The 16,013-nt window shown below is 46.6% G+C and overlaps 1 protein-coding gene across 3 annotated transcripts in view; it reads right to left on the bottom strand.

Annotated features, from left to right (window-relative positions):
• RFX1 (regulatory factor X1) overlaps nucleotides 1–7,314 on the bottom strand; it is a 31,438-nt gene extending 24,124 nt beyond the window's left edge. The window contains exon 1 of one of the 3 annotated variants that reach the window (XM_033134427.1): nucleotides 7,052–7,314. The gene's annotated coding sequence lies outside the window, so the exon portion shown is untranslated. Of the gene's footprint in view, nucleotides 1–6,423; nucleotides 6,645–7,051 lie in introns of those variants that run through there. The other 2 variants (XM_033134428.1, XM_033134426.1) reach the window with 2 other exon arrangements.
• Between the last annotated feature and the right edge of the window lie 8,699 nt (nucleotides 7,315–16,013).

Raw genomic sequence — 16,013 nt, 5'->3', positions numbered from 1 at the left:
ACACCAGGAAGATGTCTAAGCTCAAAAAGCCCCCTGAACTGCTTGGGGCCACAGAAGCTTTCAGGCCTTTGCCTAAGGGAAGTTATAGGTGGACACTCCAGATGTGAACTCATCGCAGGGAGGGTGCCCTTCTAGGGCTACAGGGCAGACCCCGCAGCTGCTGCTGCCCTCAGAATGGGGTCCATCTAACCAGGCAGAGGCAGCTTTTCTGGTGGCGAAAGGATCACAGTCCCTCTCCCAGGTGCTGGGCTAAGCCAGGCTGCACCCCCTTCTCCCTAAGCCCTGACTCCGCAGGGGACGGGCAGCCGGTTTCGCCCCCACCCCCCACCGTGCACTAATGTGCCCCTTTCCCAGCTCCTGAGCATCTAAGGACGGTGGAACAAATGTTTGAGTGGTTCAGAGGTGAAGCTCCAGCCCCACACCTTCCTGGCCCTGCCTTGCCCCAGAAGTTATTTGAATTTGAAAGCCCTGCCTGAGGTCTGACTAAGAGTGGGATTTTCAAGGGGAAGGAGGAGAAAAATAACTAGTGCTCCTTGATGAGAAGCCGCAGAGGGCTTTGCTGTGATTATTACCACCTCACAGCAGCCCAGTGAGGGATGAGCCACTATGCCCATTTTACAGATGAGCAAAGCTAGGCTCCAGGGTGAGCTGCCAAAAGGGTACACAGCAACGGGGACGGAAGCCTTTGAACTCATGTCTCTCTGACCCTGCCCCCTAGACTTGCTCTTAGTCCCCAGCCCTACTCAGAGAGCCAGGCTCATTTATCTCTCACAATCAGTAGATTTTCAGGTCGGGAGACCTAAAGGTAACCCTTACCCCCAGAGGTTAGCCACCTGCCAAGGATCCCATTAGAGTAGCAGAATGGGGAGCAGGGAGCCCACCGGGGCAGCCTGAGGGATGCTGGGCAGCACAGTGGTTCCCGGGTCCTCCCTTCCTGAGATTCCCACTCTACCCTTTGATGCCAAATGCAAGAGATGTCCGAGTCAGCAGGGGGCAAGGCAGATGAGAGGCAAGCCCTGGATGAGGCTGATGCACAACTTGAACTTGGCTATCTCCTGTGTGGCGTGGGGAAGGACCTCCCCTCCCTGGGCCTCCACTGCCCAGCCTGTGAAATGGGAGGACAGTAGGCCTACAGTGTGGGTTGCTGAAGAGTTCAGTCTGGTCATGTGGGCAAGCTTGGCCGAGCACGTGGCGCAGGATCAGCACTTAGGCAATGGCTCTGGGTCACAGCATTGGCCAGGGCCCATTAACAAAGCTCCAAGAAAGAGGACATAGCCACCAGGCCCTGCCTCCCTGCTTTGGGCTGTGGACTACACAGGAAATGGGGACTTCTGTCTGTACTTGGGTGTGCCCACGCACAGGGCTCCACTGGCTGCCAAGGACAGAGCTGGCGGAGCTCTGGGGCCACCTTCCCTGCCAGGCCAAGTCATCAGGGACAGAGGGGCAGAGGCAGATGGGATAGGCCCTGGTCCAGGTTATGGGTAGCCATCCACCAAGCAGGGCGGATGGGTGGCTGGTCTCAGTGCTTCCCTGTCGGGGACTCAGGCAGCAGGAGGAGTTTGCCCACCTGGAGAGGAAAGAGGGGGCTGCCTGCCACGCACAGGGAGATGACGTCCGCCTCGAGCCCCTGCCCTCCCCAAACTCCTTCCTACATTAGAGGGGCCACCTCCCAGGGGCTCCTCACACCATCACACAACTCTGGCTCAGCTCATGATCAAGACTGACCTTCCTCTGGGCCTGTTTCCCTATCTGTCACCTGGGTGTGATGAGAACAGCCGATTCACAAGGCTGTTGTAAAAATCCAATGAGATCAGCTCAGCACCCAACAAATACTGAGAACTGGAAGCTGCTATTGTTATTATTCACTCCACAAATATCTGTGCCAGGTGGTGATGGAGAGGGAAAGAGACAGACCTGACCCTCGAGCTCTTGGAAGGAGGCACCCAGGTGTCATCAGCATCACCTGAAGCTAGTCAAATGCAGGTTCCCGGGCCACACTGCCCAGAGTCTGTGATGACCCTGGAGTTTGCGTTTGAGCTACTCCCACCCCTAGATGAGTCTGAGGCAGGTGCCCTGGGGGCACTTTCTGAGAAACCCTGGCCTGGGCTTTCTCGGCCTTCGGTGACCTGGCCCCTTGTGACCCCATCTACCAGGAGAGGGCTTTAAAAGCTCCACACTCACTGGTGCTTTCTCCTCCTCGAGATACAAAGCCCACAGGACTCATCCCTTCCACTCAGGGACAGGATGAGAGCTGAAAGGCTGAGCTCAAAAAGGGGAGGAAGAGATGGATAAAACAGTAAAACCAACTTCTCTGTTAGAGGGAGGCCTTTTTAGCACTGCCATTGTCAGTCTCCAGAAGGGACAATACAGGATGCCAAGTTTCCCATAATTATTTGACCAAGGAGTACTTTTTTTTCCCATTTGTGGATGACCAGGTTAAGCAGAGTTCCGCAGGGTATTTCCTAGAGAGGAATAAGTCACAAATCTCTATAGAGCATGAGGCTTTCCCCATCTTTTAAAATATGAGATCCCTTTCTTTATAGAGCAGGGCACATGACACAAGGGAATCACGAAGCAAATCTGTTCCTTGGCAATGAAACTGCCAAGAAAAGCACTAATGGCTGTCCTATCTTCAAAGCCAACAGCTATGTTCTTTGGAGAATGAATCAATTACTCTAGATCAGGGGCCGGCAAACTATACAAGGGCCAGTCAAGGTTTTTGGCTTTGTGGGCAGACAATCTCTGTTGCAATTACTCAGGTCTGCCATTGCAGTGGGAAAGCAGCCATAGATATATGTAAACAAGTAAGTGTGGCTATGTGCCAATAAAACTTTATTACTCAACACTGAGATTGAATTTCATATAATTTTCACATGTCATGGCATATTATCCATGTCATAAAATATCCCCAACACACACACACACACACACACACACACACACACACACACACACACAATCATTTAAGAATGTAAAAATCATTCTTAGATCATGGGCCACAAAAACAGTTGGTAGCCAGAGTTGGCGACCTGTTCTGTATGCCAGACCCTATGACCACATGGTTTATGTCTTAGATGAGGCCCTCCTGAGGAAAGGGAAAGAAAACTCATCCTCCTGATCTCTAGAATGGCTTCACTACAGGACTTATGGGGAAATGGGGAAATTAACTGCAATGATGTGGGTTTCCCTCATTTTCTATATCCCGTTAGTTTCTAAGACTTGTCAATAACTCCTTCGAAATAGATTTGGAGGCGAGGCACTGTTCTCCATCTTCATCAGCACCACGCTAGCCTGAGCAGACATCACCTCCTGCCTGGACCCTGCCACTGCCTGTCATTAGCTCCTGGCTTCACTCTTGCCTCTAGAGTCTATAAGATCCTTTGAAAGCACAAATACTATCTTGTCACTCATTTATTCAGAAGGCTCCAAGGCTCCCCATCACAGAGCATAAATAACATCCAGAGTCCCTCCCAGGACCTCCAGGGCCCTTGGGATCTGGCTCCTCCAGTCCCTGCCTTTCTCACTCTGGATGTTCTAGCCACAATGTCTCTCATTCCTAAAATGCTCCAGGCCTCCTCCTGCACCAGCTCGTCCCCCTATCCATATGCTCTCCTTACCTCCACCCCCATCCTCCACCACAGGCTCCTTCTTATCATTCAGGTCTCAGCTCAATTTTGTCACCTTCTTGGATTTCAAGTGCCCCTCCCCCCAGCACTCTGGAGCACATACTCCCGTTTTATTTTCTTCCTGGCCCTGTATTTCCTTGTTTATTTTCTTAGTCATAGTTACTCTTCCCTCCATTACCAGACAGGAAGCTCCCCCAGGGCAGAGACCTAGCCCATCACTCCATCCCCAGCTCCTAGAACACAGTGGGGCTCAACTTTTACTGTCAAAGGAGGGTCCATGGGTCAGGAACACACTGCTATGAGTGTCGAATCTACTGATTGGTGAGACCTTGTGAAAAAGTTACTGCTTCCTGCCAGCAGCAGGCTTGTGTTACAGGGGTGGGTGATGCCTCCTAGTCCAAAAAGAACCTCCTAGGCCAGGAAGACTATGCACTGTGCAGTTGCTTTGTGCAGACGACGTCTCTCGGGGGTCTGCCTGGCCCATCCCCTGTCCTCAGCCCCAAAATGCTGAGACACGTGTGGGAGGGGAGGACGAGGACCTCAGCCCCAGAGACACCTTTCCTGCGACATCCACACCCCTGGCTCACCCAGCTGCCTCCTGGAAGGCTTGGGGTTGAGTCGGGGCCTGGGGCCCAGGAATAATTTTTCTTTCTGGCTACTGTCCTAAGGGCTTTAGGAGAGTGACACTTTCCCACTAGACACTGGAGTCCTGGCATCCAGCTCCTGGGATCCCTATCACCAGCCACACAGCCCAGCAAGTGAGTCAACCTTTCTAGCCACTAAGCTTTCACCAGATTTAAAATGATAAAAATAAACACCAACGGTGTAATTCTGAGGGCTGAGCAGGAAGCAACAATCATTATAATGACAGTAGCAGCCAACATAGTTTGAGCAATTACGATGTATTTGATGCTCAACTTGTATTCTCCTATGGGATCCACAGAATAGCAACATGAAATTAAAATCATTGCCCATGACCCCTGCCCCCAACTTAGACTGAAGAAAACTGAGGCCCAGAGAAGTTAAGTAACTCACCTGGGAGCACAAAGCTAGAAAGCAGGTGATGGTTTCAAGGACAAGCAAACCAAGCCAGTGTTCCCTATCCGAGTCAAATGACCCCTTTGGGCTTGAGCCCATGAAAAGTAAGTTATGGGGGGGAGGGGCAGTCAGCAAGAGTAAAAAATCGGAATCATCTTCTGCTCAAAATTCGCCTTTCTAACAGGTGGTAATGATCTTTCTGACAACTTGGTTATTTCTAGACTTGTACCAAAAATTAATCTCCAATTTCATAACTTTCCCACCTCTCAGAGGGGTGGAAAATTCCCTGGAGAAGTGAAGCACCCCACCCCACCCCCACCCCGCCCCACAGCCTTATCTCAAATTCTTGGGGGAAAGCTTTGGGAGAACCTGAAGCAAGATCCTTTTTCTTGAAGTTTATTGATTGGTTTTAAAAATGGCAGTTTGCACACAGCCACTCAGCTTTGCTGATGCCAAGCTCCAAAGAAAGATGGAGAAAAAGGAAAGTAGCCTTGGCCTGGCTGACTATTAAAAAAAAAAAACAATTATTCCCCAAGCTGGCAGATTTTGCCACCTGCCAAAGTAGTCCCTCAGATTCTCCTCTAACAAACTTGGAGCACTTATTTCCCTTTCCCTCTGATCTTGGTGTGATGGCTCTGAAGGCTGGTACCTCCTCAGTGACATGTGACCCAGTTGACACCAACTTCACTGACACAAAAACATGTGTGTGGCCATCAGAAGCAGCTTAAGAAATCTAAGAAACTTCCTCAGGCTCCATTTGCTCCCCATTCCCAGAAAAGGAGACCTGGATGGGCAGAACAGCTAGGAATGGTCCTATCTCCAGGGACAAGCCCCCTGCCCAGGGACACACCAGGTCTAGGACAGCATCAGCCCACAGAGAAGCAATCAAGTTTCTGTTCCTCTAACTCAGTCATTCAAGATCACTCCTGGGTGCTACAGGATTCGCTTTCTGCAAACCAAGTCCTCCAGGCTAAAGCCATACTCCTAGCCCACAGCTTCTCCATGAAACTTTGTCTCTTTGCCTCTGCTCAGACAGAAAGCAGCTGTAGGTGCTGACAGCAGGATTGAAATAAAAACTAGTTAACAGTTAATCTATCAAACATTCAGAAACAGTAGATGGGGTAAAAGTTTAAAGATGAAGTGAGGGAGATTCCTGAAAGGAATTAGGAAAAGGGGCGATGACAATGATTCTCCCCATTTTACAGGATGGAAAACTGAGGCCTCAGCTGTGGCAGGCACTGAGTCCTGGGGAAGACTGGTGGTGGGGGTTGTTCTAAAGGGATGCGGCACAGGTGCCCTCCCACTGCTCTGGAGAGCTGTAGGCGTCAGGGTTAGCTGTCCCACGGGTTCCTGGGGGGGGTCACCAGCCGGCCCCGCCTATACCTTAAGGACTGGCCCCGCCCACCAGCCTCAGCCACCCCCTCCCCCCCGCCTCACACCCTCCCTAGCTCCTATTGGCCCAATCTCCCCAGGCCCGCCCCTCCGCACCTCCCCAAATATAAAAGCCCCCCGCCCTGGCCGACCGACCTCCACTAGCCGACTGCTGCGAGCGCCCGCCCCTCGTGGGGGCCGGGCCGCAGGGCCGGGCGGGTGGTGTCGCCCCAGCCGGGCCCCGGCCCCCGCCCCCACGGCCCCGACAGTCGCCGCCGCCATTTTGACCGCCCGCCCCTTCCCCCCGGACTATTAACAGCGACACCCACCGCCCCGATCCCGCCGTCCTCTTCGTCTCGGCCCGCCACCCCGGGGCCGCCCCTGTTACCTCGGCTTCTCCCCACTTCTGTCCACAGAAGGGCTTTCCAGAGGTCTTGGAGGAGATGTTGGGAGTGGGACGGGACGTGCCAGGGTCCCCGGGCCAGACCGGGGGGGTGGGGGTGGGGGTCGGCCGGGCAGTTGTTGTTGTTGACTCGCGTTGCCGGGTTGCTTGGTCGCCACGACTACCGTGGCTATGGCGCCTCCGTTTCCCTCACCGGGGCAACTGTTGCTACCCACCCTACTTACGTCACGGGCCGGGGGCGGGGTCCAGGGTGATTGGCGACGCCGGGAGAAGTGATTGGACAGCTCTGGGCCCTAACATTAAGCTATTGGTCCCAAGGCACGCTTTTCAACACCCTCTCGACTTCCCGGCGCTCTGATTCGTCGGTAGGAATGTCCATCAAACGAAACTGAACCCTTAAAGGCAGCGGAGCCCGTCAGTCCCGCAAGGAAGCAGCGGCTAAGAATAAAGGGGTGGGGTCTGTGAGGTCGGGATTGGTTTGCGGCTGTAAAACCAGCCTTCTAGTTCAATCTACCCCGAAGCTTTGCCGCGCTAACTGGAGGCCATGCGCATGCGCAGCACGCAAGACCTGCTGGGAGTGGTAGTCCGCTCCTGCGTACTATAAGCTCCTTACCAAATATAAAGGGCGAGAAAGGAAAGATCTCTCCTTTCAGACTTCTCCCTTGTCTGGTCGGCCAGTTGTTGACCTCGCGTGCAGACGTCCCGGGAGGAATGAGATGACGCAGGCCTGCTGACTGTGACGTCAGTGGCTGAGGCCAGGCTCGGGGTTCGATGACGTCACGGGTGCTTTTCCCCTTCCCCCATCGCCCTATGATGATGGGTTGGACGTGGGGAGCCGAGGCGGTGTTTGAGCCCAGGTCCCAGCCCCGGAGCTACCCCCAACCTCGCCACCTCCTTCCTAAGCGCGGTCGCCGCTCCCTCTCCCGCCTCCCCGCCCCTTGGGTTCCGTAAAGGTCACCGCGGCTATCTCGGCCCCGCTGGCAGGGAAAGGTCTCCCGCAGGCGGGGGACTTAATTAGCTGCTTCCACTGCGCGCGATAAGCTAAGGTCAGTGCCCGGCCCCGCCCGGGGGAGCTCCGGCAGTTCAGCAGAGCTCCGCACTGCACCCCCCTTCCAATCCTCCATGCCTCAGTTTCCCCAGGGGAGGAGTAGAAAGAGAAAGGTGAGCGCCTCGGGCGCAATAACTCAGTCATCGAGAGAGGTAATATTCTAATGCAATATTTTTTAAATATCAAAATTAATGGAAAAAAATCCATGAGGAACAAGATATTAAAGTTTTTAATAAAGACAGGATCCACCAGGACTGGGAATAGGATGAGGTGAGTCAAAGCAGGGTCAGATCTTGTCTTTTACTTAAAAAAATATTTTGATCATATTTTTGCATTAATTTTGATTTTTGAAAACAATAATTATCTTGATGACTGAGTTTTTTGACATCCCGTTAAATTTTGTTCCCTCGTCCCTGCCAGAGTCAGAGAAGGGAGGAAAAAGAAAGCAAAGGCTTAGAGCTCAAGGTTCTAACTCCAGTTCTGCTGTGTGACAATGAAAGAGTGGCTCCACCTCTCTGAGCTTCTGTTTCCTAGTTCAACCAAAATTACACTTCCTCCATGCAAGGCCCAGGCTGTAAAAGTGAAGTAAGCAGACAAGTCCTTAGACTTTGAATTCTACTAGGAGGAGACACAATTATCAGTGAAATTAATACATAAAATAGGTTTATAGGGGTTGTAGGAGCAACATTAGAGGGTGTTCAGGAAGAGTGTGAGGATGCTGTATGTAACCTATGTTACCTGAGGTGGGGTCATGAGAACTGAACCTGAGTTGTGAGAAGAAGCAGGCCCCTAAAAACAGATGCAGAGAACTGCAGAACCAAAATATGAGGGCAAGAACAAACATCTGGCTCTGGCAGAATAAACAAAGAGGTAAGTTCCAGGAGGTGAGGTCAGAGAGATAATGTAGCCAGATGAAATCCTCCCAACACCCTGCAAAGTAGGATATTACCCCCATTTGACAGGTGAGCCAACAGAGGCTCAGAGGGGGAAGTAGCTCCCCTAGGGTCACACAGCTGGTGGCAGCAGAGCCCAGACAACCTCTCTCCTTTTCTGGGACTTTCCAGTGTGCTTTGCTGCCCCTGATGTGCCCCTTGATGAAAGAGGAGAAGTAGCAGCAGCCCCAGTCTGCATGGAAATGCCAGCTGAGCCCGTTTTGACAAGTTCCCCCAAATTAATGAGTCTTCCAGGCAGGAGGTGCCCAGGATCCATTCCAGTTGGCAAGCAAGTCACTCAGTCCCTGCAGCTACTTCTGTGAGACAGGTTGGGTTCTAGGGCCAGCCATGTGGGAGCGGGACCTAGAAGCCCTATTTCTACCTCCCACCCATTTGCCCACTTCCTGAAGTCTATGAACTCCAAGATGGGCACTGCCACACCTAGAGATCATTTCTTCAATCACAAATATTCATTATAAATTTTCATGGCAGGGAAGGCAGTGCAGTATGGGGCTAGAAATGTTCTATGTTCTTATCTAATGGCAGTAGCACAGGTATATAGATATTAAAATTTCCCGAGCTTTCCACTTAAGATCTGTGCACTGCATGTATGTTAAATCTCAATTTGCAAGTTAAAAACACGTTTATTATATCATTGGAAGTGAATCTTGACCAACTGTTTCCTGGAAACATTGGTAATTACAAGTAAGGAATTAAGTATGGTCTTACCTTGGGAAGGTAATGTGTTTCACAGTCACCAAAGAGCCCAAGAAGAATGCCAGCTTAAAAAAAAAAAAAAAAAAAAAAAAAAAAAAAAAAAAAAAACAGGACTGAAATAATTAAAAAATGTATTATTTTGCAAAATCCAATGAAATAATTGAGGCACTGCTCATCATGAGCATTATAAAACATCGGGTGAGAGAATGATGAGGAACAAGATATGCACAGGGGACCAGAGGGCTCGCTGGGTGTAGGGGAATGGACTTTACTACAGAGGCCAGAATGTCACCAGGGTTAGCTTTGATGAAGCTCAGTATCACAGTACGAGGACCCGAGGGCCTTGTGGGCCTCTTAATGTGATGCAAAAGGAAGTTCACAGCTTCCCCTAGGACACATCTTGCCAAAATGTTAAACCTGGCTCTGATCAAGTCTCTCGACCTAACATCCAGTTGGCAGGAAATGGAAGGGCTCAACAAACAAGTTAAATGACAACATCAGGAAGCAACAGACAAATCCAGAGGGTGGGGTGCACTACGGGACAACTGTCCCAGTCTCTTCAACAAGTCAGTCAAAAAAAGAAGTGTGAGCTATTCTAGGTCAGGCAGCACCATTGACATCTGGGGCCAAATCATTCTTTGTCATGGGGTGGGCGGCTGTCCTGTGCATTGCAGGATATTGAGCAGCATCCCTGGTCACCATCCTCTAGATGCCAGTGGTACACCCCTCGCCAGGTGTGACGACCAAAGGTGTCTCCAGACACAGCCAAATGTCCCTGGATATATTGCCCTAGAGGAGCAACTGACAGAATGACCTGGGGTCCCCAGGCTGTCCACCAGCAGAGATAAATAAATGTTCTCTCTTGTTTAAGCCAGTTATTGGCTCCCCGGTAAATTGGGAAAACTATGACTTGGCAGTTCTGTTCAAAGTTTTATATTCATTGAAAGTTTTGCACCAGATGAGCATGTCCACTGAGGTGGGAAATTGGATGGAACATAGGTGTCCATTCCTAGTAACTAGAAAAATGTAATAAAAAGGCTGCATAATACAGAATACTGTGGCAGCTAATGGTGAAAGCTGTTAAATGTAGTGCTGATGGGGTGAATTGCAGACACTATAGCATTTTAAAATAAGGCACCCTTGTTCCTGACCCAAGTGGCAAGATCAAGAGGTCTCCATGGAGTTTTGCTAAAAGGGAGGGGGAAAAAAGAAATAAATTTAAAAAACTATCCCTTAATGTGCCAGCGAGTAACAAAATAAGAATCTGACACTTTGTGCATTGCAATGCAAACAAGATGTCCTTCTGGTATGCTGGCAATTCATCACAAAGCCGATGCATTTCTGCTTATTATACATGAGGTGCAGTGAATGATTAGCAGGCTGGTTCTTTGAACAAACTTTTCAAATTATGCACACAGTAGGATAAAAGAAAAACTATATATATATATATATATATATATATATATATATATATATATATATATATATATTTGCTTTATAAACACTGCAGATATAACCATGGATAAAATGAAATGTAATGTCAGGGGACACTCAAACAGGTTTTGGGAAATACCTTGCAAGTAGGAGTTTAATGAGTTAAGATAACCACGGAAATCTATTCCTATAAGTACTGCATCATCATGCTGAAAGGAAGGGTTGGAAAAGAAAGGAATAAACTGAGATTTACAAATAAAAATAACAAAAATCTGAGAGACAGTTCTCTAACTACTCGGGCTTTTAGAGAAAATGCATGGGGAACATGAACATGTGTCAACTTATCCTACCCCCCACCCCCACTGTTGAAAAAAGCTGAAGGAAATAAATTAATAAATACTTTGACTCTCTTAAACAACACAATGTATCACATAGCTAAAAGGATACAGATGTCATTGTGCCAATTGCAACATACTCCCATAAGCATATAAAGTAGAAGTATAAACATACAAAATGATACATCCTGTTCTTCAAGAATATCTACCTGATCACACAGCAAATGCCTTAGAGATGCTGGCAATGGTTTGGGAAAGGCAAAGAACTGGGGATCTGGGATGACGGGGGTGGGGGGTGGGAATGAAATCGATGAGGGCTTTGCCTGGATTGATGAAGGTATGACAGAGTTTTGGGAGAGGTGGGGTTGGGTGAGACCTGGGTTCACTGCCATTTGGGGGACAGATATCATATTGCAAAAGGCTGAGGGCCAACTGGGAGGTGAGGAATGAAGACAGTGAGACAGGCAGGATGTATTTGGGTCAGGAAAGCAGATTCTAAATGTGCACTGTCCAATATGGTAGCCACTACTCCTACGTGGCTATTTTGGGAGGAGAGGGATGCCTTTTATTTCTTTTTCTTGCCTAATTTCTCTGGCTAAGACTTCCAATACTATGTTGAATAAAAGTTGTGAAAGCGGGCATTTTTGTCTTGTTCCTGACTTTAGACGAAAAGCTTTTAGCATTTCACTGTTGAGTGTATATTGGCTGTGAGCTTGTCATTTATGGCCATTATTATGTTGAGGTACGTTCTCTGTGAATACAGTTTGTTGAGAGATTTTTATCATGAAAGAATGTTGAATTTTATTAAGTGCTTTTCCTGCATCTATTGAGACGATCATGTGATTTTTATCCTTCGTTTTATTAATGTGGTGTATCACATTGATTTGTGGATGTTGAACCATCCTTGCATCACTGGGATAAGTCCCATTTGTGGTGTTCGATCCTTTTAATGTGCTGTTGAATTTGGTTTGGTAATATTTTGTTGAGGATTTTTTCATCTATGTTGATCAGGGATATTGACCTATAATTTTCCATTTGGCTATTAAAACTACAAGTAACTAAAGTAAAATACAACGAGCAATTCAATTCCTCATTTGCACTGGATACATTTATTAGGTTGGTGCAAAAGTAATTGCGGTTTAAAAGGTTGGGGAAAATAATGCAAAAACTGCAATTACTTTTGCACCAACCTAATAAAACAACCTCATGTAGCTAATGGCTGCCATATTGGAAAGCACAGATATAGAACATTCCTGTAATCAGAGACAGTTCTATTGGCCAGTGTTACTCTAAGCCAACACTAGAAAGACATTTCGGAGACTCAGGGAAATTTGAAGATGTCTTTGGTGTAAGACAATATTGAAGATTGATTGTTTTAGGTTTTGTTAGGTGTGAAAATAGTTTTATGATTATGTAGGAAAATGTCCTTATTTTTCAGAGATGCATGCTCTAGTCATCTAGAGATGAAAACTAGGGTTAATAAAGTTGAAATGAGATAGTGTGGTTACAATGCCGAGCACAAAAGCAGGCATGTATCAAATCCTCAATAAATGTTCATGGTCATTAATTCAAAAGTTTAGAGAAATTACAAATAATTTGGGGAAAATATTTACAACTCATTTCCTAACCAGATGGCAAATCTGCTTAATATATAAAGAACTCCTAGAAATCAAGAAGAAAAAGATCCACAACCCCAAAGAATAAGGAGCAAGAAAGGTGACCAGAGAGGAAAAAGAAAACCATCAATAGCTCTCAAGCACATGGAAATATGCTCCGCCTTGCTCGTGGTGAAGGAAGTGCAAATTTTCTTTACTATGAAATACCATTTTTTTACCTGTCATGCTGGCAAAAGTCCAAAGGTTGACACACACTGTGTTGGTGAGACTGTAGAGAAACAGGACTCATCCATTGCTGGAAGGAGTGTGAATCTCACCCCCAAGGGGAGAATTTTGGCAATCTCTGTAAAAATTACAAATGCACATAGTCTTCAAGCCAGAAATCTCACTGCTGTGTTAGCCTAAGAACAAACAGATGAAAAATATCGGTCTCTGGGAGTGAAATTAACCATGGGGCATTCACCCAGCAGAACACTACGCAGCTGTGGAAAAATAACAAGCGTGCATAAAGGGAGTTTGGGAAGGGCAGATCTCTAGCATTTCTTTAGTGAAAAAAAAAAAGACAAGGTGAAGAAGATTGTTGTGTAAAACATGCTATCTTGAACTGATATTCTAACTTGTGCTACAACATGGATGAACCATGAAGCATATGCTAAGTGCAAGAAGCTAGACAACGACAAACGCTGTATCATTCTACTTATATCAAGTACCTGGAAGAGGCAAATCCATAGAGACAAAAAGGAGAATGGTGGTTACCAGGAGCTGGGAGCGGGGAGGCTATGGGGACACAGTTTGTTTGTGAAGATAAAAAAGTTCTGGAGATGGATGGTGGGATGGTTGTACGACAACGTGAATGTACTCATGGCTCTGAAATGGGCACACAAAAATGGCTAAAATGGTATATTTCATGTTATGTCTAATTTACTACCACCACAACAAAAATTTTAATGCTACCTTTAATATGAAAACAGGTGGGGGGGCGGATAAGAACCTGTATTTATATTTGTTTGTAAATGTGTTTGGAAAGATACTCAGGAAATCAAGAGAAGTGGGCTACCTGAGGGGGAAAGGAGGGCAACTGAGACTTGGGAGCGAGATTCTGCAGTGTAAACCTTCTTAGCCTTTTTGTTTTTTGACGCACCTGAATATATTAACTATTCAAACAAAAAATCAGTTAAAAAGATTGGAGAGAGGAGTTTTATTTGGGGTTGGTAAGATTTTGGTGCAATTTTATGCGGACCAAAATAACAATGATAATGAAATAATAATGATATGGGTAGCACATAACATTTCCTAACACTTATGTATTAGCTTTCTATGGCTGCTGTAACAGCTTGCAATAAACCAGGTGGCTTACAGAAATGGAAATTTATTCTTTCACCATTCTTGAGGCCAGAAGTTCAAAATGAAGATGTCAGCAGGGCCACGCTCCTTCCAAAAGCTCTAGGGGAGGATACTTTCTTGTCTCTTCCAGCTTCTGGCAGCTTCAGGCATGACTTGGCTTTTTTGGCCCCTCAACTCGAATCTCTGACTGTCTTCATATGGCTTTGTCACTTCTTTCTGCAATCTTCAACACTTGTCATTGAATTTAGGGTCAATCCAGATAATCTAGGATTATCTCATCTCAAAATCCTTAACTATATGTGCAAAAACGCTTTTTCCAAATAAGATCACGTTCACAGATCCCAGGGGTTAGGACATGGACCTATCCTTCTGCAGGGCACCATTCAATCCACTGCATTTACTATGTGCTATGCAGGACGCTAAACACTTTACATAATCTCACCGAAGTCCCCAGACAGCCTGGTGAAGTAGATCTACCCAGTTGGGCTCAAAACTTGGATTCTGTGTGAGGCACAAAAGGGGCTTCTGGTTCTGGGCTGGTCAGTTAAAGTTGGATAGTCAGGCAGCAAAAATTTCCTGGCATTCTTGTTCTTTGCCAGCCCCTGTGCCAGGCATTGGGGATACAGATGAAAGGGAAAAAGGTGCGTCCTTGGAGAGTTGCTGAGAGAAAAGACAGAGGGGGAGAGCATATTATTCATAAGCCCTTTCAAAGTAGTACAGTCAGACATGACTCTTGCCTTCTGGAGCACTGCCCTTGACCCGAGGCATCTACAGGGGGCAACCAAGGCCATGAGTTTGTCATGAAGAAAAGGACAAAGGAATAAAGTTCCAATCCAAAGGGAATATGTCAAGTACAAATAACATTTAAGCAGAACTTACTGCGTGCCACAGACTGTTGTATGAATTTGACATACTTATTGAATCCTCCGTGTTTTACAGGTGAGAAAACCAAGGCACAGAGAGGTTAAATGACTTGCCCAAGGTCACACAGCAGGAAACAGACAGAGATGGGATTCAAACCCAACTCTGCCCATCATCGGAAGTTCTATTGTTGTTTTTTAAAATTGAGGTGAAATTGATATAACATAAAATTAACCATGTTAAAGTGAGCAATTTGATGGCATTAAGTATTTCACAATGTTATGCAACCATCACTTTTGTCTAGTTCCAAAATGTTTTCATCACCTCAAAGGAAAAGCCAGTTGCAATTATTCCTCACTCCTCCTTCCTCTGAAGCCCTGGCAACCACTAATCTGCTTTCTGTCTCTATGGATTTGCTGTTCTGGACATTTCATATCAATGGAATCATACAATATGTAACATTTTATGTCTGGCTTCTTGCACTCAGTGTAATGTTTTCAAGGTTCACCCACAATGTAACATGTATCAGCCCTTCATTCTTTTTTATGATTGAGTAATATTCCATTGTATGAATGGACCATATTTTGTTTATCCATTCATCCTTTGATGGACATTTGTTTTTTTTCTGATTTTTGGCCGTTTTGAATAGTGCTGCTATGAACTGTGTGTGCACGTGACGTACATGTAACGTTTTAAATGGTTAATTTTATTTTATATGAATTTTACCTCAATATTAAAAAAAAGCAATGCTATTAGCTGAGAGGGCCAAAGAGCAACAACATAACCCCCCACCCCCAGTAGCAATGAGCACACCCAGCATCCAGATGTTGGTTTCCCAATGCCATTCTCCAATAAAGGGAACCTAGATTCCTTGAGAAAATGGCTGATTCTAGGTGAGGAAAACACAAGATGAACCTGGAACATCTTGTGGTGCTAGAAGGTAAGGAAGTGGAAGAAAAGAAAAAACAAACTCAAAGAAACAGACAAAAAAATGTCAAAAGAACAGTGCCTGCAATAAAATGTTTACAGCAGGAGTCAAGTGAAAGTGGTCAAAGATGGAACAATTTGGGCAACAAAATAACAATAGTACTGGATTATAACCCAAGGACCAACATAACTATTCATGAGTCCATATGGGTGTAAAGAAATGATTGAATAAACAAATCGATGGAGATGGAAATCTGCCTTACAGAAGAATTCCAAATAATAAGTAATAATAAATGTAGAAGGAGTGAAATAAATGGGTAATTCCTGATAAACAAACACCACAATAATAGTTTCCACACAC

This window comes from Rhinolophus ferrumequinum, chromosome 18 (assembly GCF_004115265.2).
Source record: "Rhinolophus ferrumequinum isolate MPI-CBG mRhiFer1 chromosome 18, mRhiFer1_v1.p, whole genome shotgun sequence".
NCBI lineage: Eukaryota > Metazoa > Chordata > Mammalia > Chiroptera > Rhinolophidae > Rhinolophus > Rhinolophus ferrumequinum.
Note: the sequence above shows the minus strand (reverse complement) of the source record. Positions and strands in the feature narration are given on the sequence as shown.